At 33.5% G+C, this 24,396-nt stretch overlaps 1 protein-coding gene across 1 annotated transcript in view; it reads left to right on the top strand.

The window, feature by feature from the left end:
• Positions 1-24,396, top strand: part of UBL3 (ubiquitin like 3) — a 428,822-nt gene that overhangs the window by 200,438 nt on the left and 203,988 nt on the right. The gene's annotated exons all lie outside the window — the stretch shown is intronic.

Below are 24,396 nucleotides of genomic sequence, written 5' to 3'. Positions count from 1 at the left end.
TCTGTTTTAAATGTTTCGTATTTTATTAAATATTTTCACTATTTTGTTCTGTTATTTAACATGTTGCAGGTATGATATAGTTCACAGTGTATCTTTAAGTGCAACTTAGATATTTGTCGAGAGATATGTGCTCTGTTTTAAATGTTTCGTGTTTTATTAAATATTTTCGCTCAATTACTATCGTTTTTTTTAATATTTGCGCGTTCCCTCCAACACTCGTATTTACATATCTCCCTTTAAAACCATCATCTTCTTCTCTTTTAATGCTTACTACGGAGCTATAAGATTAACGATTCGTTTAACAAGCACATTTAAAAAATATATACCGCTGCAATCATACTGTAGATTTTAAACTGGATATTTTTTCTCTTTACCAAAAGCACTGGACCATCCCGCGGCAGTAATCACGAGGTTTTGTGGGCTTTTCACTCCATTAAACAACACCGCGTGAAAACTGTTGGGAAAATGTCACACCGACTACTTGAATAATATAGACGAGCGAGAAAATCGGGCAGAAAGTAGAATATCAAAACGACAGAAAAACTCTAACTCGTTATTTTAACGGGCCGCGGTATAGAACCATAAACGATCTCTGTGGTCTTTTTTGGACGAGTGGTGGTAGTGTTGGTTAGATGAGAAACTGACGTAGCAATGCCAGAAGCTGAGAATAAAGAACAGAACAGTCTGTCAATAAATAGTATACAAAATTGGGTTCCATGATAAATCAACACATCGACAATTCAACACACCTTTGAAAAGTGATATAAAGTCATTAGAAACGATGAAAAAAAAATTAAAAAACCTAACCTAACCTACTTAACCCAGTTAATAAAGTTTTGGTTTCATTACTTTCCATGACTTTATATAACTTTTTAAAGATGTGATGAATTATCATTTTGATGATTTATTCAGTCACCACAAAATTGATGGTTTTAAGTGACAACACCAAGGAAAAGTGAATTTATGTTTAAAAAATATTTGGTCCAATGAATATTTTTGTAAATTTAGCATCAAGGAGATGAATCTATATCATAGGTAAATTTAATATTCGAACATAACAATGTATCAAAGAAACCATTTATTTGATACTAGCTGGAGCACCCGGCGTTGTCCGGGTTTATTCTGCTTTAGGGGGTGGAAAAAGGAGATGGGGGTGGTTTTCTGAATCTCATATAGACATTTACCTTCCTCTTATTTTAAAGGTCAAGTGTACAAAATTTCATCAATCTGGGAATAAAACTGTACATTTGTATTAAATGAAATAATATTATTATTTGGAAGATACAAACACTTACATACATTTTTTTAAACACAAGTTGTGCCGTTTTGGAATTGACATTACCTCAGATTTATATGTGCTAAAATTCGTCAAATTGTTTATTCATCAGTAGTATTTCATTGCTCAGTCCAGGGGATTTCTCTACTTGACTTTTTTTTCACTTTAATTTAATAACAGTTTATTAAGCGTTAACTATTTAACCTTACCACTGGCACCGCGGGGAGAAATCATAACAATCTGTATTTGTAAATGTAAATATGTATGTCAGTCGTAAATCTCTAGTTTAACCCGTAGTTGTAAGTCGTATTATACCGGTATTGTGTAAATGCCCACTTGGTCATAAAAATATGTATAGTTTTTAGTCATTAGGTAAAAGTCTTAGTTGTAAATCACTCGACATTAATCTTAGTTATAAGCCACTAGTCAAGTCTCTATCTATGAAACTTAGTTATAAGCCAAAAGTCTAAGTGATGTATAAATTAAGTTGTTAAGCGCCCTTGAGGTGATTTTCTCACGAAAACGGCGCTATATAAATAATCCAATCATTATTATTATTATCAGTTGGTTTCGTAATGAAAATTTCGACTTCCATTTTATTAAATTTGTACACTTTTTTAACGGACTGTAGCTAACGCCAGACGTCGAGAATAACGAATATCGAACCTGTCGTAAATGTATTTCTCCGTGAGATATTATCATTTTAACACTTTTTACTGTAATATCATTGATGTTAGTACAAGATAATATAATATTTTTCAATGGTTTGAATTGGCTCGGTAAGATTGCCATTCGATTCGGCAATTTTTTTGTCCCCAATTTATCGCAGCAGTAAAACATTATTTGATAAAATTTCTGTCATTTTCGGAATACGAAAGAATGGAAGAAATGAATTTATATTAATTTCACGCCCACGACTGGCACCCAAATGATTTTAACTATCCGGGGGCTGAATCAGCAAGGCAAGACCCCGGGTAGCTGCGGGTCTGGTAATCTGCAGTTTTTATCTGGAAATATTTTCAGCATAGACGTTATTGCCATCGTGCACTGTAAAGCTCTGAAATACCTGTAAACTCTTGATCGGTGAGCCCTGGCATCGTACAATTTGCAGTTTTTTTCTATCAGGAAATATGTTAAGCACTGTCACTTCCGTCGTGAGATATAGAGCTTTGAAATATAGCTGCCGGTCGGGTAATCTGCAGTTTTTATCTGGAAATATTTTCAGCAGAGACGTTATTGCCATCGTGCACTGTAAAGCTTTGAAATACCTGTAAACTCTTGATCGGTGATCCCTGGCATCGTGAAATTTGCAGTTTTTTCTATCAGGAAATATGTTAAGCATTGTCACTTCCGTCGTGAGTTATAGAGCATTGAAATATACATCAGTAGTTTTGTAAGAGCATTGAATACGAAGGCTATCAAATCCACTTCTATTTAATAGCCTTCCAGATCACATTAAGTCGTCAAATTCCTTGTGTACATTTAAAAATAATGTTAAATTATTTGCTTTCATATTTGTCCTTTTAAATTGTGGCATAATATGTTGTACCTATATGTATATTTTTTCATCATTTTCCTTTTATAATGTAATTTTTTTTATTAGACAATTTACGTAAATTTTAAACGTAGGAAAGAAAGTGTGTATTTATTAATGATAATAATAATCTTTCTTAGTGTTTATTGGCACCAGATGAAGAAGGAAGTTCTTAACCCCTCCAGCGTTTTAGGGTCATATATGACCGGGCGTCCATATTTTATAAAAAAAATTCTATCATGCGGAAATACGTAATTTTTTTGACGTTCGAAAGACAAATAATAATTCTTTCCAGCTTGCCTCAAATATTTTAATAAAATCTTAAAAATAGCCAAAAATTAATAATTCATATTTCGCGTCGCGATAAACCATCGGTTTAACTTTAAAAATAATTATTTTTATTATATCAACGAGATAAAAGTGAAGTTGCAGTTTTTTTACAACTTCCCAAAACAAAACGAATGTGTTTATGAAAATCGAGGTCTCCCAATTTTTCTACGATTGGAGTAAAAAAATAAGTTAAAATGTGGTTTGCCTATTTGATAACATTTTTCACGTTTGAAATTAAAAAATTATTATTTAGAAATAGAAATGTTTATTTTAAATGCATACACCGAAATGATAATTTTATCTAGTTTCTGAAACGGTATTTTTTTTACGGATTTTTTAAAAAATAAAATGTATACAGCGCATTTGAAATACACAAAAAATCGTTGCAAACTGAACAAAAGTAATGAAAGTATTGAAGGGTTAAATACATGAATACTAGTGGACTGCGCAATGCGTCTTTCTCGGACGTCTCCGACTTCTTGCACCATTCACTCCTGTATAGCACGATGTTACTGTTAAAAAACTACGTAACATCGACTTTAATTCTACTCCATATCTCATTCCGGTGCAGAGATGTTGCGTCATGTATTCCTCGGGGGTCCCGAATTCAATCCACTCTCTAAGCACTCCTGGCACAAATAAGAACAAACTAAAAATTTTCAGCGATATCGTTCGACTTCTTTTCGAGTTTGCAATCACAAACAACGCAGGTTGAATGTTTGTATATTAAGAGGAAGCTACAAGCCAAAAATGTGTATATTCTTGGTATACCTTTTATCGTAGGTAATAGGCATTAATATCGCTTGACAAACAGAGTTTAGGAACGTTCGATTTCAAAGAAAAAACTGGTTTTGACTTATTTTCTAAATGATTTTATAAGAAAGGAAAAAAGTTAATCAAGTGAAACTGTTACAGATAATCTTAGCCCTAAAACTGTATTTTTTTAAAGTTGTTTCCTTTATGCATTCATACATTTCTATTGAAAAAATATTTTTTGTAGTAGTTCGCATTTATATTTTTTATTGAGTAATTTTTTTTTTATTTGTATTATACTCAAGCGAAGCGATAGGTAACCTTCAATTTAACTAAAGCATATTTTTTGGTTTTCATAATGTCACCAATTCGTTATAAAGATTAATCAAAATAGTGATTTGGCATTAAGCTTCGCCTTAATGATTTTTTTATGTGTTTTCGCAAGTAATTTTAGAACAGTCAGTATTAAGAAGAATATTAAATTAATGCTAGCAAAAATTATTATAATAGTCCGATTTCCTCGTGATTCTGTAAGCTTGTGATGTATTATTTATTTAGAACATTTCAGAAGGTCATAACGTCTGACCGCGCCTTCTGCCTTCATAAAATGTAATGTCTAACGTGGAACGCAACACGGTTAAATGAACAAACTCTAAAACGGAGTGCAAACTCCCAGTTAACCAAAAGTTGGCGTTTTCAGCTGGAAAGTAACACTTTATTATACTGTCAAACAATGAAAAGTTTGCCGTTCCAAAAGCCAAGGGTCATTTTGAAGGAAACAAACGAGATCATTTATATTATATGTCCTAAATCTTTCCACAGTATTTTTTAATTTTTATTTATTTATTCACTAGCTGCTGTGTACCCGGCATTGCTCGGGTAAATGGTTTGAAGTAAAGTTTTGAGTATTTATTGTTTTTGTGTTTAATTCGTAGAACTCCATTTAAGTTTTTTTTTTAAATTTAACTAAAATCAAATTTAATAATATAATTATTAAGTTCTGCAATTATTTTTTGGTTTTTGTTATTGTTACAGCTGTTTCGGCTTTCAAGGCCATTTTCAAACTGTGGTTAAGCCACGTTTTGACGACTTATTAATATGATTCTATTTTACCCCCTCCCAAGTTAAAATGATTTATTACCGGTTAAACCAATTTACTGATAAAAATAATTGTGACAATAGATTTCATATTCTGTGGGGGTATTTTGAAGTCTGTTTTCCCCACATTAATGATATCTTAATTGTTCAATAATGATGTAGCAGTTATTAATTTATTTAAATGTGTTATATTGTTTAGGTTTTGTGAACATACTTAGAAGCGAGGAATAAATAATTTTCCTTACTTTATTAATTAATGTTATATTAGGGTCATTGGTTCTTTTTATTGATTTCTAATTGTTCAAGTAAATTTAATCTAAGGCCCTTCCTTTCTATGTGCAAGGGTTTTGAGGTTGTGAATTTTATTGTATGAAAACTGGGCCTATTTTAAAGGTGGAAATAATATTATTCAAAATAATTGAAAAAAGAGTTTAAAGTTTTTGTTTTTATTTTCTGTTTTTGTTTATGTATTTTGTTACAGATGACACACATAAACTTCACTTTGACTTTGGTTCAAGATTTTGGATAGCCTGCGATAAGCGAGCCCTAAGGGTCTGAGACAGAGGTGTGAAATCGTCGGATCACGACAATAGAAAGAATTTTAATTTTTTGCTGGATTTTATTTAGGTATTGGAGCCAGGAAGGAGTCTGAAAGGGTCGAGAGGATGCACTAGGTGGCATGAAAGGCTGAGAGGTGACTGGAGAGACTAAGGTAGACTAGGATGAGGTGATTTTGCACAGCGGTGCTGCCAAGGTCTGTTATCTATGTGTGGATGTTGTGTCGGCGCTCTTTATTGGCAGCAGACACATGTCAGCGCTATATTAGCGGCGGACACATGCCTGAGCGGATGACGAGCCTCGTGCTGGCACAGTTGGTGGACGGGGTAGTCTCTCTCCCTGCAGCAGCTGGTACAGTTCCTTCGCTACCTAGGACTCTTGCAGCAGAGTCTCCATCTTCTGTCTTCGTCGAGCGTCACAGCGGTGCTGCCAAGGTTTGTTGTCTATGTGAGGATGTTGTGTCGGCGCTCTTTATTGGCAGCAGACACATGTCATGTCAGCGCTATATTGGCGGCAGACACATGCCTGAACGGATGACGAACCTCGTGCTGGCACAGTTGGTCTAAATAACAAATGTAGATCCTAGGAAGTAAATTGTACAGCGCCCTTGAGGTGATTTTTCACAAAAACGGCGCTCTACAAATTATCCAATTATTATTATTATTATTATTATTACATATTATCGACTTTTATTCATTCCAGTGTAGAGATAATGCGTCTTCTAAAGTTTTCCTCGGTCGTCCCCGACTTGTTCTACCATTCAAAACACTATTTAAACTCCTGACACTAATAAGAACAAACTGAAATTTTCAACAAAATCGGTCCTCTAGTTTTTGAGTAGGTACAGGGGACAAACAAAGAAAAAAATATTGTTGTAATTAGATTTCTATTATCTTACAGTTTACATAATAATATTAAGTACCTACCTACACTATAATATTTATTTTAGTAGAATCTTTTTATTTCCTATAATATAATCTGATTGCACATAAAAAATATTATTTTAATGGATTGGAGAAGAGATCAGGTCAGAAGATATTGAGGTCATTTGATTTCCCGTAATTTTCTCAAATCTTTCTTTCGCGCAGTGGCATAAATGAGGTTTTATCATGACAAAAAGGCTGTTACAGTCGTCGTGAGCGGAAACGTCTTGATGAATGATCACGATAAATAGATGTTATTGTTTCTCAAACAGAATTGATTGAAATGTATTTTTTTTAACGCGTTACGAGAAAATTGGTCACGTCTAAATTGAACTGACGGAATTTAGTATAACAACCGTGAAACTAATGATCGTGTTACAGAACCGTAGTCTATAAACGTACTCCGCGGTATATCCTCCCTTCCCTGTGTTAGGAAGCCAGATCCGAATAGCTAGGTACTTTCCGATATTCCTCTTTCCTTTCTCCTTCTCTTCTCCTTTCCCAGCAGCCTAACAAAAACCTTACTTCTAATGGGTCCAAACCAACGACCAAATATTATCTAGACAGGGCGAATGAATTTTAAAATTAATACCGTAACCAGAAATATTGGTTTAAGAAAACATGAATCAAAAAGAAAGTGCATTATTTCGCGGTCGAAAGATCCGAAGAATCATTGCTTTTTACCTTTTGTTGGTCTGCACTGAGCAAATTTGTCGTCCGGTGAGTTCGTTCCAATGCTCACAATTAGCTTTGTGAAGATCATTTTTCAGACGCAGTTCCAAATAATTTAGGTAGGGGCTTTCTTGGACTTGATCGTTAACAATTTTTTTAGCTATATGAATATATAAAAAAAAAACGTACCATTTAGGCAGCTTCAAAGTGGCGTATCAATAAATTTAACTAATAATAAAAAATCTTACATTTCTTTCTAGAATAACAACTATGTTGCGCAACGAATTACAGACAATAACAATTACACTTTTGCCACTAAATGAACTTTTCGCATACGTTTTTAGAAGCTTGTACAGCAATTTTACATTAATTTGGGTTGTTAAGTTCATCTCTATGGCTTGTGACGCGATGCTTTTCAGGCTCGCTATTGGCCGATAAATAAACAAATATTACATCATCTGATTTGAGCGATAACTTTGTGCTCTTTTTTATAATGTAGGGAACTTGCATTTAAATCTAGGCTTTCGAAGCGAGGCATCGGAATTCGATGGGGAATTCTATTATGAAATTACTATTAGGCGGTATCATATGATTTGTTACATTGAAATTAGGTATGAGAGGGCTAATCTATTGCTTTATTTACATAAATAAAAATGTTTCAGTTTCGGTGAACTTTACAATGGAGCTATCAGCGTCATGTCTCTTAAAGATCTAGATTTAGCATACAGATACTGACAAGACTGTGAAAATTATTATTTATGAACGGATCACAGGGGTCCAATACTCTTTGACCCCTAGGAAAGGGTAAGTTTGCATTTGGCCAGTGATAAATGTATTTTTATTTTCTAAAGGTCGGGCGTAGGTCCGCGTGCAAATATAATTATCCGTAGACGTCCTAGCGATACCCTTCGGCCCTGGATTAGTCCTTCAATAATACCCTTAATTGTTTTGGGCCGCCTAGTTTTCTGGCACCTCTATTACAAATAATTGTATTTGTGATTATATCTTAAATATTCCGTACATAATTGTAAATCAAATTAGCGCAGACGCATGAAAAATCACAATGAATTCCTAATATATAGGTAGCTATTTTATCGCCTGTCTGAACTGTTTACACAATCAGTTCCAATTATGAAAATAATACTTTCACGCAGGACTAACGCACAAAATTAATATGTTTTTTTCGTTTGGTGTAAATTATAATTCAAATGTTAAAAGCGTATTGAATTAAATTATAATTCAAATGTTAAAGTGTGTATTGAATAAAATTATAATTCAATTGTTAAAGGTATATTGAATGAACAAATATACCTGAAATATGCCTGAAAAAAAAAACGAAAAAAATAAAGAAAATGAAATAAAAATTTGTCTCTTGACAGAACGAAATGAAGACCTAGAAAAAAGAATAATAGCGATCGAGATTGACCAAGAAAACAGGAACAGACGAATCAACAATACTTGTTTGGAACTTCGAGGGCTTCCAGAATTCAAAGAGGAAACATCACAAACCTTAAAAGACATTATATTCAACACCAGTAAAATAATAGACTGCCAACTAAATACAAATGATATTTATAATATATATAGAGTATCACAAAGAAACAAAAATATTCCTCCAACAGTTAAACCTAGGTCAGTGGTAATTAATTTTAATTCAATACCGTTAAAAGAGGAGCTCCTTAATGCTATAAAAAAATATAACAGGTCTTGCGAAAAGATTGGAGACAAACTAAACACGGGAACAATCGGATTGTCTGGCCCCATTACACCCATATACGTCTCAGAACTCCTCACGTCTAAAGGCAAACGGCTTTGGTATCTAGCTCGCCAACGTGCGACGGAATGTAAATATAGGTACGTCTGGACGAAAGCAGGTCTAATCTACATGAAAAAAGATGACTCTTCTCGACCTATATTAATAGACTCAGAACAAGCTATACCGAAGCTCTGACTACCTGCTCTTTATTCTGATTATCGTGATAAAACTACTGACTACCGCTTTATATCGCCATTTCATACTCTATTACATAACAGCACTATATTATATGAACACCTAGGTTTTTGCATAACTCCAATTTGTACTGGAACAATTTTAATCCTAATTTTAATTTTAATCTTTATTCTCTCTAGAATGGTAACTACACTTATTATAAGATTATTATTTGATTTATTAGTAATATTACTAATAATTCGGCAAAAGAGAACTCTAATCAACATATCTTATATAACCCAGATATTACTTATTTTTCATACTTATACTACTTTTTACTGTCTTTTGAAAGAGAAAATGCCACACACTAACTACATACGTTATTTATTTCCTGGATTTTATTTCAGATATTATTTCTTACTCATATATATTTTATTTTTCCTAATTACATCATTTTGTTTACAGTTTTGTCGCTACATATTTCGTACTACAAGTATTTATATGATAATAAAATACTGTTTTAAAACTTTACCCAGAAAACAACAATTAATTTTTGAATTCTAATGGTAATAAACGATCTTCAACATGAAATCGATAGTATCTTAGTGCCAAATACTGAAATAATTTTTGAAAACATTAACAAAATTATGCAATTTAATTGGGAATCTAATAGGATTAATATTGTTCATCAAAATATTAGAACGATGGGAAACTTGGATGATTTTCTTATATTTTTGGAAGAAATAAAAGCTGTGGTAAAGTTCCATATACTAATTCTCACTGAATGCAGGTTAAATGATTCATACATAGCCAAACAAATTTCAGGCTATAACGAATACCATACAACATCGCATATTAACCAAAATAGCGGAGTAGTAGTATATATCGACAACACATTAAATTCCTTAGTACAAGAAATAAACATCAATCAGTGTAATTGTTTAAAAATCAACATTAATGAAAATTTAGGTATCCTAGCTATCTACCGATCACCATCGTTCAATGACATCCAAGATTTCCTGGAAAATCTTATTGGTGAGTTAAAAAAAACTAAGGATTATGCACAATATGTACTGATCGGGGACATGAATATAAATACTATAGGAGAAGTATTGCATAGGCAGTCCGACGACTACTTATGTGCTATGGCTGAAAGTAACTTTATTTCCAATATTAATTCTCCAACTAGGGTACAAGGTAGCTCAAGCTCATGTTTGGATCATATATATACCAGAAATATAACAAATTCAAATGCATTTGTAATACATAATACAATCACTGATCATTACACCACTGCAATCAGTATCCCAAACTCAACACCCAAAAAACATAAAATTAATCACAAACAGATTATCGATTATGAGGCTTTATTAAATGATCTTAATAATAAAAATTGGAAATATGTTTATAAAGAGACTGAAGTTAACAATGCTCTAAACTATTTTATTAATGAAATCGATACATTCATAACAAAACACACAATAACTAAACGCATTCCATATAGTAAAATACATCTCACACCATGGATTACCAACGGCATTGTTAAATCTATACACAAAAGAAATCACCTTCATAAAATAGCTAAACGAGACCCATTGAACGATACTAAACAGCAAAACTATTACCGATACCGTAATATTTGCAAAACCGTTATTCGCAAATGTAAAGAGCGTTATTATAAATTCTTACTTGATAAGGATAATTCCAGCAAAAACATGTGGAATGTTGTCAGAGACATAACTAAAAGTAAAAGAAATACCAATGCATCTGTAACTGAATTAAATACCGGAAATTTGATTATAACTGACAATCAATCAATTGCATGTCATACTAATCAATATTTTGCATCTGTTGGATCAAATCTAGCAAAAAAAAATTTATTAGAAACCCAGAAAACGGAAGACTCTTTAGCATCGACAATTGAAACAAAGGAACAATCTTTTTCATTTAATATTAAACCAACTACTGTAGAAGAGGTCTTAAAAATAATCAACAGCCTTAATACTACACATGCAAAGGGTCCAGATAGTCTAAATACACAAATTCTAAAAAAAATTAAAAATCAGATTTCTGCTCCGCTATCATATATTTACAACTTAAGTTTTGCATCAGGAATATTTCCTGATCACTTCAAAAAATCAATAATTGTCCCAATTCACAAAAGTGGACCTAAATCTCTTGTAGAAAACTATAGGCCAATATCACTATTAAGCGCGATATCCAAAGTCATTGAAAAGCTTTTCAAAACTAGGTTAAACGAATATGTGGAGAAACATAACATTCTAAGTCCTAACCAATACGGCTTTCGGTCGGGTAAGGGAACGGATGATGCCATCGCATGTCTCACTGAAACTATTGCAGGGAATATGAACCGTGGCAAGAAAACTATTGCCCTTTTCCTGGACCTGGCCAAGGCATTTGACACTATATCTCATAAAATTCTTTTACAGAGACTTAGAAACATAGGAATAAAGGAAAAAGCTTTTCAATGGATAGAAAGTTATATATCTAATAGATTTCAACAAACCAGAATTAACGAAGCTATTAGCACTTCACTAAAATACACTTTTGGGGTACCACAAGGAAGTACACTTGGGCCCCTTCTCTTTATTATATACATAAACGAACTTTGTAACCAACACATTGGTGGCAAAATTATCACGTTCGCTGACGATACAGTTATTTTGTTTGAAGGAGATGATTGGAAAGAAACACACCACCTTGCGAACACAGGTATAAACAGAGTAAAACAGTGGCTGGACAGTAATTTGCTTACACTAAACATACAAAAAACAAAATATCTCACATTTAGCGCTACCCTTGCAGGTCAACCCAAAACACCTCATCACCTCACAATACATAATATTAAGTGTAGCCTTGGAAATAATAACCATACTTGTAAATGCGAAACCCTTGAATGTGTTAAATCTGTTAAATATTTAGGTATAATAGTGGATAACCATCTTAAATGGAAACAACAAATTGAAAACACAGCTAATAAAGTGCGCAAGCTTATTTATATATTTATAGCATTGCGGGAAATTATAAAAACTCAAGACATTAAAAAAATATACTACGGGCTCTGTAACTCAGTCATAACCTACGGTTGCATTGGATGGGGTGGAACAGGATTAACAATATTATACCCGCTACTGAAGGCACAGAAATCCATTCTACGCGTCATTATGAAGAAACCCTTCAGATACTCGAGCGACGCTCTCTTCAAGGAGTTTAATGTGCTTGATGTTCGACAGTGTTACATAAAAAAAATAACAATCTGCGTCCACAAAAATAAAAACAAAACGATAACAGTCGATCATAATCATCAAACCAGAAGTAAGAGCAGAAACGACCTTTCTATTCCAACTAGTAATACTGCGGCTTATCAAAAAGTTTTCTCATACCTGGGACCAAAAATATACAACAAAATCCCCTATCAATTTAAACTGTGTGAATTATCAGCCTTCGGTACTAAAATTACTAAATGGTTATTAGACTTAGGTAGGACAGATTCCGAAAAATTATTAAAAAACGTAGTCTGAGTTGATTTCTTCGATTTTGTATTTTGTATTTACCTAAAAAATATTTTTTTATTTTTCTTTCTTACATTGATATATTATATTTTTATTTTATATTTTACATGTACCTATCTGGATTTTATTGTTTATTACTGCTAAATTGTATTTTCCTAAAAAAATATTTTCTTTCTTACATTTATATGTTATATTTTAATTTTATTTTTATATTTTACATGTACCTACCTGGAATTATGTACACTCAACCTGCCAATTTGACTGTCCTAAAACGGGAAACTTCCTAGTTGGACAGTCAAAGCTTCCTTTTATATTTGTATATCTTGTATGTAATAAATGTAAAAATAAATAAATAAATAAATAAATGACTACTGATTATAATTCAAATGTTAAAGGTGTATTGAATGAAATTATAATTCAAATGTTAATGGTATATTGAATGAAATTATAATACAAATGTTAAAGGTGTTTTGACCGGTCGGTGGCCGAGTTCAATTCCTAGTTCAAGTCAGGCGTAGCGTGTTCAATTCCTCGGCTGGCTAAGTCCTCCATCACAACACAAGCAACATTTTCAGCTTCCTGTGGTGGTAGTAGGAGATTTTCAAATATTTTCAGGTTATTCGTAACCCGGGAATGTTTGTATTTCTTTAAAAAAATAATAATAATAAAAAAATATGGTGTTGAATGTAATTATAATTCAAATGTTAATGGTATTTTATATGAAATTATAAATCAAATGTTGAAGGTGTATTGAATGAAATTATAATTCAAATTTTAAAGGTGTATTGAATGAAATTTGCCCATGATTTTTCCGACTTCATAATTGTAAAACTGTTGACCTTGATAACTTATCAAAATGACAATTTTGATGAGTTATCGCAATATCTCTACACCGGAATAAGATACTGAGTGGAATTAAAGTCAATGTAATGTAGTTTTTTAACAGTAACATTGTGGTATACAGTAGTGAATTATGAAGGTGTGTTACCTATAAAAAGTGCTTTAAAGTTATGAAACAAAAACTAAGTGAAATAGTTACATATGTAACCTAGTTTTTATTTCATCACTCTTCATAATTTTATAGCACTTTTTATAAGTGTGTTGAATTGTCATTTTGATGAGTTATCCGGTCACCTTGTAAAACATAATTCAACACTCACGTTGATTTTACTATTATGATAATGAAAATTTGTCTTTTGTAGAAATAAGACTGTATTGATCGATTTGAGAGTTGTAGGTAGATATTCACTACACACTCAATACATCTGATTACGTTTTGCGGCTCTCTTCAAGAGAGACTATCCATTCTGCATTTCTTTGCTGTATTGTTTATCAAACTCCTTGCGTGACATAACGTAGGTATCTGTTGTTTGTTTATAAATTTCTAAAATATCTGTATTACGATATCCTTTATTCAACTGCACAGCACTGGAATTGACTGGTTTATTTCTGTCAACCGCTGCGAGCTGTCACCGGCACGTGTGTCATTCAATGTGCGACATCTTGACTTGTATTTGAGTGCATTCTACATTTATTTTATCATTAAGATTATAATGACTTGGATGGATGCAGCTTATTTAAGAAAATATGCATAAAATAATCCGTGATTACACCCGATGATTTTCAGATACCTATGTATTTTCAAATTGGTTTTAATTTTATTTGGTAATAAAATTGAAAGCAATTTGATTTTTATTTAAGTAACTTTTTTATAGAAGTTATATTAATAGTGGCCTCAACACACCATTTTGATTATGCCTTCGAAAGGCGAAACAGCTGTCACGCGTAATAATAATTACACCGCAGAACTGGTTTATTTATGAACTTTTTTTTTAGAAATTAAACTCGAAGCAATGCATAAATATTTTATTGGTTTTTCTTGTTGACCAAATTATATTTTAATTTACGCATTCGAAAACCAGGACTTTGCATGTGCAAACTTGGCTCGATTCACAAGATCCTCATTACAACATACATTCCACCAAACATCAACTAAAACGACTTGAAATATGCAATATTTCTCTGTAAAATTATTTAATATCCTCCCTCTTGCAATAAAAACCTTTACCAAAATAACCGGCTTCTAAAAGAGGATCAACAAATGGGGTTAACGCTATAAGATATTTTCTTCTAGATATTGCTTTATGATTTTCTTCTTGCAATATTTTAACCAAAAATTTACTTATTATAAGCAATAATTAGTCGCCTGTAATATCAATACAAATTGAAAATATCTCCCGAGTAAAAATAAATGCCGCCGACGGGAACTGAACCCGCGCCTTCTGATGTCCGGTCAGACGCTCTGGACCACTGATCCACGTCGGCTTATTTCCAACCTGCCAAATAATTCAATATGTACTAGTACTTTATTACTGCTTATTATATTTTTTCCACCTTTAAACAACCAACTTTATTTTTGTAGGAAAGGCTTTGTTAGTGATAAATTTCCCACTAGATGGCGTCGAGACATATTATATCTAAAGTGAAATATTTTGACTTGTCAAATATTATTATTTCTTTAATGTTAAACTAATGTTTATAAGACAAGGTTTTTATGCATAGCACAAAGGATAATAAATTATTATAAGCAATAATATAGTATTAGTTTATCATTAAAAAAATAAAAACTTATTTTTCAAAAAAATCTTGTCCTTATTTATAAATCAAACCATGTACAATGTGACCTTAGAACAGGGTACCCCAGTGAGGTCACATTCTTTTCGACATTGGTAAAAAAAAAATAGGTGTCTTGTTTTATAATGATCACAACTCTTCGCATTGTCTTATTTTTAACATTGGAAATGACCTAATGATCAGAAAACAGTTGAGTTGACCTGGAAATTCTGTTTATACACCAGATTTTTCCGCTTTAGTAAACTCATTTCTGCTTTCATAAATTTATAAAGATACTTATTTCATAACCGTAGCGACTTCTCACCTGCTAATTTCTAAGTCCTGACGAAACGCTAACTGTTGACGTCTAGTAGAAAGTGTTTTCACTTCTCTTTCACGCGTCGTGTTTATTTTGACACGGTGTCACCTAGTGACAGCTGTCAACAGTGCAGTACTCACGCCCGAAATAAATCATGTCACATAAAAAATAAAGTGCTTTATTTTGGTCTACAGGCGGGCGTGGAATCTTTTTATAATTATTATTTGTTATTCTTTTGTACGAAACGTTCAACGGTCTTGTTAAGAATTCATTGTAAAAGATGGGGAGGGAAATGAGCAAATTCCTACGTCTTACATAAAATGCATTTTTTAATGGTTCGTAGGTAAGGTACCTACACCTACCTGGTTACATTATTCTTATTTAGCCCCTATCTACCCATTGTAAGGTTTTTTTTTATTTATTATAGATATAAGTGGGTACAGTGGTGTTATATAAATTACTTGTGGGTACAAAATATATTTATATTCGCAATCTTACCGAAGAAGAAACTGGTTTTTCTTGCTTGGTGAGCGAGTTACATTATTTATTATAATTATTTGATTATGCTTGTATACTGTGACATGCAATTATTTTTTATGGTACATATATACCGTGGATATTAAATAAATAAATATATTACGCCTTCTTAGCGTTGTGCGTCTTTTAACACCATCAAACAGCTAATTCAATTTTTTTTAAATAAATAATTTTTACACAACTTCTTATCAGATTGTTCTCAATGTATGTGGTATCGTTTCGAAAATCATCAGTGTAATCCTATTACTCTCTACAAACGGAGAAAAATGTTCTGTTTATATATAAAATTGTGAACTCGATAATCAAAACTCAATTTACTCCAAATATGAGGAGGATTCTGGACACTCAGTTTTTCCGGACACCGTGTATATTACATCATACTTTTTGTATTTGAAAAAATATATATACATTTATATGAAAAACATAGATAGTTAAAACTGTAGAATAGAGTCAACATTTTAATGTTATATCATTTTGCGTACTTGGTTCCTGCTTTTGACAAGTTTTCGTAGGGCGGTCGGTGTGTTTCATTTTGGTAGTTAAGTACTTGGCGCGTATTTTTGAAAGTGAAGATTGTATGCTTGCAATAGTTTCATAGTTTTTTAATATTATTTATATTTTATGCTCGTTATGTAGGGTACGCAGTGCTTATGTGCTTCTATGAACGGCCCGTGTGCAGTATGCATAGATTGCATAGGGCTGGTGTGTGGGTACTCTGTGTACTAGTCTAATTAGCAAGCTACGTAGGTCACTTGTCTTACTTTGTTTTTTTCTTAAAACAATTTGACCAAATGGGAACGTTCCACTGACTGCGGGCTGTTGCTGATTTTGACTCTTAGGCGGTATCACAAAAAATAAGAATAATAACTCATCGACTTTCCTGTCCCACGAGAAAATATGTAGCAATTATCTTTCCATGGCTTTTCCATTTCAGTTCTTTTAAATTTTTGAAACCTACTACCTATACTCTGTATTAAACATACAGGCAATTCCTCCATATAAGACAGCATGGCATAATGACCCAGAAAATAAATCATCACGGACTGCGAGCGTTGAGGTACCGTTTCCAGAATACCATTGCTTCGCGTCGCATCAGAGTAAATAAGGCGTGGTGACTGTTGTTTCTCCTATTGTTGTTGCAAATCGAATCTGGTCTTCGTTCTGATTAACCAAAGCGGTCATTCACCATTATGTAAAAAGGAGAAAACCTATAAGTACCGCTTCATAAGTCAGAGATTATTGTAACTGTTCCCTTTTTACGCAAACGATGATTTTCCTTTGCTGGTTTGGCCGATATTTTGATTTTAAAAGTAATAATGCTACAGCGAAAACATACTCTAGTGCCCAATGTCTCTAAATCCGCGGTGACTGCTTTGTAATGACTGTGACCTTTCTTTCGCATGTGAATACCTCATGGAGTTCTGTCTGCAGCCAGTGGGATATACAATTATGTAACACGCCTAAAGCCATTTGAAGCTGTCAATTTGGGAGGCGGTTATGGGTACCGCCTCCCCGGGAACCACTAAATCTAAATGGTTCGCTTCGTTTGGTGACTTAGCAGGGGTGTCCGGGTTCATGGGGTGAGGTTCTCTCTAGGAGTCGGCGGCGGATTCGGCAGCTCACTTAGTGCGTAAGCTATCCGGATCGAAAGAGACTGGTTGAGGGAGACCATTTGAACTCTCCAGCGGGACTCTCTCGACCCATCGCCTCACAACACTGTAGGAGAGATAGATTTATACGTTCGTCACTCTGAACCCACTGACCCCTACATTCTTACCCACCCCTCATACCTTTTTTCCTCTCCCTCCTTTCCTTAAAGAGACCCTCCACACAGCATCACCAATGATGACAAATTCTACTCATTTAACTTTTTCTCAACTATTTTCCTCAGGGCCTATGTCATCTGTGTGGAGCTAATGGAAAATAGCAAACCTTTGTTTCTGAATTATGGTTTTTCACCAGGGCGATACTGAGAGTATCTACCGCTCTGCACTATTGCTTTTCTGTGACTATTTTCTTTCATCTGCAGCCACTACTTTTTATTTTCCTTGATAAGTCTCAACTAAAGGGTTATATCTATCTTATGCGTCTCTTGTCCCAATCTTGTTGCGAGATGACCTTTTCGTGCATTGGTTAGTTTTCCTTGACGTAATAATTGCTTTTTACCTGTGCATCTTTTTGCAGACCATACTAATAATGATTGTGCATTCTTCAATTGCTTGAGACTACTACCGTTATTTAAAGCCACTGCCCCACATAAGATCCTGCTATCAACGCTAACATCCAGGTTAAAGTAGCATTTTAATAAGGTCAAAGCGTAGAAAATATACTTTCCACAATAGGTGTAAAAATCTACCATCAGTTGTGATGAAGAACTCTTTGCCAAAGTGGTGTTATTTTGATCACGAACTGTGCGACTAATCTAAGTTTTCTGACTGTAGGTATTACAGACCTTTTTATTATGTTTGCAATTTGCAATACAGGTTTTCAAATAATAATGATTTATTCTAGCGGCGATCGGTCGTCCAAATAATCTACATTGATGTGGAAAATACACAACTTTGTATGTGTCAGAAAAGATTAGAAATGTAGAATAGAGTCAACGTTTGAATGTGACTTCATTTTGCATACTTGGTTCCTGCTTTTGACAAGTTATTGTAGGACAGTCAGTGTGGTGGTCAAAATAATCTGCATTGATGTGGAAAAGGCACAACTTTGAATGTGTCAGAAAAGATCTCAAATTTAAAGTTGATCGTTTTTGATTGGTGATATGAATTATTAATTCTAATTTTGTTTATTTCTCTTTTGCAGGTAATCCCGAAATTCAATTTTTCTCTGATCTTCGGAAATAGACCATCCAACAGTGTGTTACGTTCAACGATTTAATTTGTAAGTCTAATTATAAGTACTTTGGCCGTTTTATAAACATACCGTAATTTTAATTATAAAGCAGAAGTCTGAATGCTGAAGCAGCAAAACCTCTTGCTAAAAGTGTACTCTGGCGTCATGAAATTCGTGCAGCTTTTTTCGTCGGTATTTCTATTTATTATTTTTATTTAACAGAATCTACCTGGTTAGCTATCGGAAACTATACAATTTTTAAAATAATGATATAACAGTAAACTGCTAAACTGAATAAGGCAAATCACTAAAACTGGATTACCAACGCTACTATAATTTGTAGTATTCAACTAATTCAATTCTATAAAAGGAGTCAGTAAATATATCAATAGTACCTACCCCAGACTTGTTGCCCAGATCTTGCATCCTATTGGTTAGTGAGTGTGTCTGATAGTTGCTTGTGTATGTATTGCAGAAGAATGTTACATTTTGTCTTGTGTTCCTAGTCGGAACATTGCAAAAACTGTTTTTGCAAAAAATCAGAAATAAGAGGCATAATAAATAGTTGATTTACTTAATGAATTGCAATTTATTACAGCAAAATGTTAGGGAATGTGAAATTAGCATCTTTCTATAAAAGCTCTAAAGTTGATAAATCTTCGGTAAATCCTCTAGTATTTACCGAAATGGTTGGGCTAAATTAAGTTACCTTAGGTTAGGTTAGATTTTATTGTTGTTAGCACGTAATAAGGATTGTTCTTCTTTATTCAATGGTTGTTCGGTTGGTCATAAAAGCTTGTGTAGATAATCTTTAATTTTGAACTTTTACACAACACTAGCAATTCTCAGGCTTTGTAATTTTAATTACGAATATTTTTATCTAGGTAGAGGTACCCAACAAATTATTTATGTACGTTAAATGCAGTGCTGTAGCAGATTTATTCCAGCCCCATATTGCCGCTGTGGACAGCACGAGATGTCAGTATTCCAGAAGCGATATTTTAATTTCCCTAACTAAAACAACATGGCGGGCTGTTGACGTTTCCGCCAGCTTGATGAATCGTAAACACCTTCTGCATGAATATATTTGTATTTAGGAATATTTTACGGTCGACATTGATTAATGTCGAATACAGGACGGTAAGGTATATGTATATATATACATACATACATATATTATACATTGAACTTTTTTTGCAAATTAGTGGGTTTTTTCTCTTTGTTTTATTTATTTATTCATTCAAACGCCATAAAATGGCTTTTACAATACACTGACAATCGATAAGTGCAGTAAGCCAATGCATAATTCAAAAGAAATATATACCAGTGTAACAATAGTTGAATTAATTTATACTAGGTTTCTATAAGACCTGTATAAGTCGAAATATGAGGTGTCTATGATAATAGTCAGTAGTGAGTTTATTGTTATCCACAAAATTAATTGTACTTGGAATAGCTGAGTAGGCATCGCAACTTGGCATTAACAATTCAGGGCTGTTTTCAACGCATTGTACCTACTCTAAAAGCTTGTTAATATTGAAACATTGTAAAATATAATATGTAATCTGAAACTTTCCATATTCTTTTCCAAAGACCCAACTTAACCTTCTACCAACGTCTTGCGCGAATGTGATTTTTTGTTTGTTTTTAATTGAAAAAAATCATCGGACGGCAAAATGACATGTACAAATATGGTCAGGAATCGCTGGTTAAAGTCTTTGAGGTACGTGCCGATACACCTTGTATAAAATGCGAAAATTTGTTTGACCTATATAATATAATACCCATGTCTTTGTAATATGTCAGCGAGCAGAGAGGTAGGCAGGTAGGCACCACCGCTACCTGGATGCAGACCGGCCCCGGGAATCTGAATAATTTACTCCGTTGCGGTTTTTCTTTTTCCTTTTACACCTCCCCGAACCTCTACCCCTTCTGCGCCCCTGCTCTAAGGAAGGCATCCTACATTCCTCTCCCAGGGGTCCACAACCTTTTCAGACCGACACTGATTTGTTTATCTCTGGAAATAGAAGAGCAACGCTGATTATAATAATGGCTGCATATTGATTTTGTGTTGCTTATTTTTTTTAATTTCTACAAGCACAGTTCACCCGGATTTGTCCTAGTTTCAATGTTATTTTCGTGTTGAACAATTGGGAAATATGGAATATACACATATGGCGTTTTATATTATTTTTTATGTGTGAAAAGTTTACTTATTTCGAAGCTCCATACATTTATTTTGGATATCACATTGTAAGCTGAAAATAGTCGCGTCAAGTTAGATTCCAGAAAGGTAAAGCTGTGCGAATTTCAAGACACAGCTCATTGTTTCAATGTTTTTTTTTTGTTTCAGTCGATTTACACACAGTTTTACTCCTTTTGTTCCCTTTTTTCATTGACTGATTAATACCTAAATGCTAAGAGCCTTGTTATAAAAATTATATACTTAGAACTTTGCATTTAGATTCATGCTTTTTTTATCTTCTTAGCTATTTTACATAATTTTATGGTGATTCATTGTTGACTTAAGGCGATGCCATACGTAGTAATGCAAAATCATGTGTTTTTGGTTTGAAAATTTGGTCGCCTAGAAATGTTTCAGATGCTTTAATTAAATACTGCGAGTAGAATACATCTTGGCCTTTGAAATAATCGAGTATTTTTTAGATAAGTCTTTTTTAAAGCCCAGAAAAAAATAATGTATAAGGCCTATGAAAACTGATTTAAAGTTCAAAATCTCCTACTTACGAACCCATTTTCGGTTATGATTTTATTGTACAGTGTGGCAAATTAAGTTATTTATAAAATGATCGAAAAAAACTTAAATATTTATGCCTGAACATCCACAAAATAAAATAAAAGTCACTTTTTCGCCATGTTTTTTTCTTGCATAAATCAAAACAGGCGGATGGGTGTTAAGCGGGAATTTAAACCTTATCGCCATCTACGTAAGGGTTGTTATTGATAGCGGCTCAATTTAAAATATTACACGACGTAGTGCATCGCCTTAATCTTCAACATAATTTGTGTCCAGCCTCCTGACTCCTAGCTACAATGTGAACACAAAGGAAGAAGAGGATGATGTCATTTAGTCAGTATTCCAGGTATTACAGCATAGTCTGGAACATTATAAAACTATCCAATGACCTTACAATGCAAATAGACAAGTTATTGCCTGACAAAACAAATAACAGAAAATTCTTAATTCAAACGTTGTTCATGTGTGACAAAGATAGATAATAAAACATTTTAAATGTATGAACGATACATAGACCGGGCAGCGTTTACGTAAAAGTTGCGGCGATTCACTATATTATACAACACAGATGTGAACGAGATGGCAAGTTAAGTTTACTCGCTTACACTAAAATGAATACAGAACGCCGTATGCGATGACTTTCTGTGAGTAGTTTGTCCTTCTTATACTTGTGTTTTGTTATGTTCGCTATCTCACTTTATTTTATTTCGACATTCACCATTTTCTGGTAGCTAAAAGCCTAGTGAATAATTGCATTTTTTTTAAATATTAAATTATTTTTGTGTATTTGCGAATGGAAAGAAACTGCATTAGTTCTTGTTTTTGCTTTGTGCACCTTTCAAAAAATGTTTAGAACGACGTATTTGTGTAGTAAATTTCAAGTATGTCCACTGGACCTAGTTCAGTGAAACCACGCGCGTTGGGTCAGTAACCTATCTTTACTTTTTAATACATCTAAGGTAGGTAGTATCCCACCAAATGAACCCTATTTTTTTCCATGTACTATCTAATAATGACATAAAGGAGCAAATCTAGAATCTTCGCACAGTCAACGGGTTAGCGATATCTGCCTCCCCCCTCGGCCCATTGTGACAGTTGATATATTACATCTCCCCGCTGCACGTGGCTTTGTACCACGTATAAAAGGTCTAACCGGGTCTCGAATGGATGTCCCGCTTATATGGGAAGAAGATACTTGAATATAAAATTCTGAATTGTCTGCGATGCGCCCTGGAACTTGTACCTATTCCTAGCGAAGGCATTGTAACAGTTTAGCTGCAGCCACATGGAAAAGGCTAACCCAAGTACTAAGTATGTACAATAAGTACTATGTACGTTTAGTAAGTTCTATGGAGGTACAGTATGTACTGGTTTAGTACCGTATTCCTCGGAATCAAAATGATTTAGCGAAGCGGACACACAATACAGGGTGTATCGGCAAGTACCCGACAAACTTTAACCAGCTATTCCTCAGCACATTTGGAGTAAAAAATGTTATGGGCGCTTTGCTGTCCGGTAACATTTTTTTCCATTAAAAACAAAAAATAAATAAAAAAAATCCACACTCCGTCACTGTCATTTGCATTGAATCTCGTGTTCAACAGCTGTTACTAGCAAGTGTGTCAAAAAGTGTCCTCGCTCTTTCGTAAACACTAAATAATAATAGTTAAAAATGAGACGAATGGTGCCGTGCCATTTCGTTGTGATTGTAAAAGCGCGCCTACGTAGGTACGTACGTACATTATTCATCGAAACTCGAACAAAATATTGCCAGATGGGTTTTAAAACTTCGACAAAGGATAAAACATTGGTGACATGTGGTGAAAATATGAATAGTAAATTTTTTTATTAAAAAATAATGTTACTGGACAGCAAAGTGCCCATAACATTTTTTACTCCAAATGTGCTAAGGAATAGCTGGTTAAAGTTTGTCGGGTTAGTGCCGATACACCCTGTATAGTAGTAACCGCACTTTCTAGGGATCATCGCTTTCAAAACGTTTTGTAAAGAGTAATATATAGAAGGAAATAATACATATTGCCGGTTTCATAAATATATTATTTATTTATATGAAAATGAAGTACGTACATTGTATACACCACTTTTAATCATTAATAATCTACATGTTTTAAAGCCGATGGCTTCTTCGTCAGGATAATGAAAATTAATATTTATACTATTATTAAGTATTTCATTTTCATATAATTAAAATGACGCCACAAAGTAATTTTTCAACTTTGAAGAAAAAATATGTATTTATGTTTTGAAAATTCTGGAATTGTAAGGATCTACTTATTTTCAATTTGTATGGATATTTCAGGCGACTAATAATTGCTGATAATAATTTATAAAAGTATTATTATTCTTCCTATTAATTACTAATGACAACAAAATTAACGATGTAATTAACGCCTCGTGCCAAAAAATTCGCTTCTATTCAGGGGACAATTTCTCATCCTTTTATTTGGTGTTTTTTTATATGAAAAGGGGAGGCTACGCCGCGCCGTGACAATCTGTTAGCTTAGCGGCCGGGAAACTTCTTATCTTCCCCTCTGCAGGGCGCACCCTCCCCCGCCCGCCTGGAACCAACCGACCTACCCGCAGACATGGCCAGATAAATCTGTGAAATATATTATGCACTCGTTTGGCTATGGCTTTATGTGGTACTTCTTCGGTAAATGGGATTATACACGGTTTTTAACATATTAGAGAATGCTATTT

The sequence above is a fragment of the Hesperophylax consimilis genome, chromosome 21, assembly GCF_061612785.1.
Source record: "Hesperophylax consimilis isolate HC1 chromosome 21, BYU_Hcon_1.0, whole genome shotgun sequence".
Classification (NCBI taxonomy): domain Eukaryota; kingdom Metazoa; phylum Arthropoda; class Insecta; order Trichoptera; family Limnephilidae; genus Hesperophylax; species Hesperophylax consimilis.
This window is presented reverse-complemented; position numbering and strand designations above follow the sequence as displayed.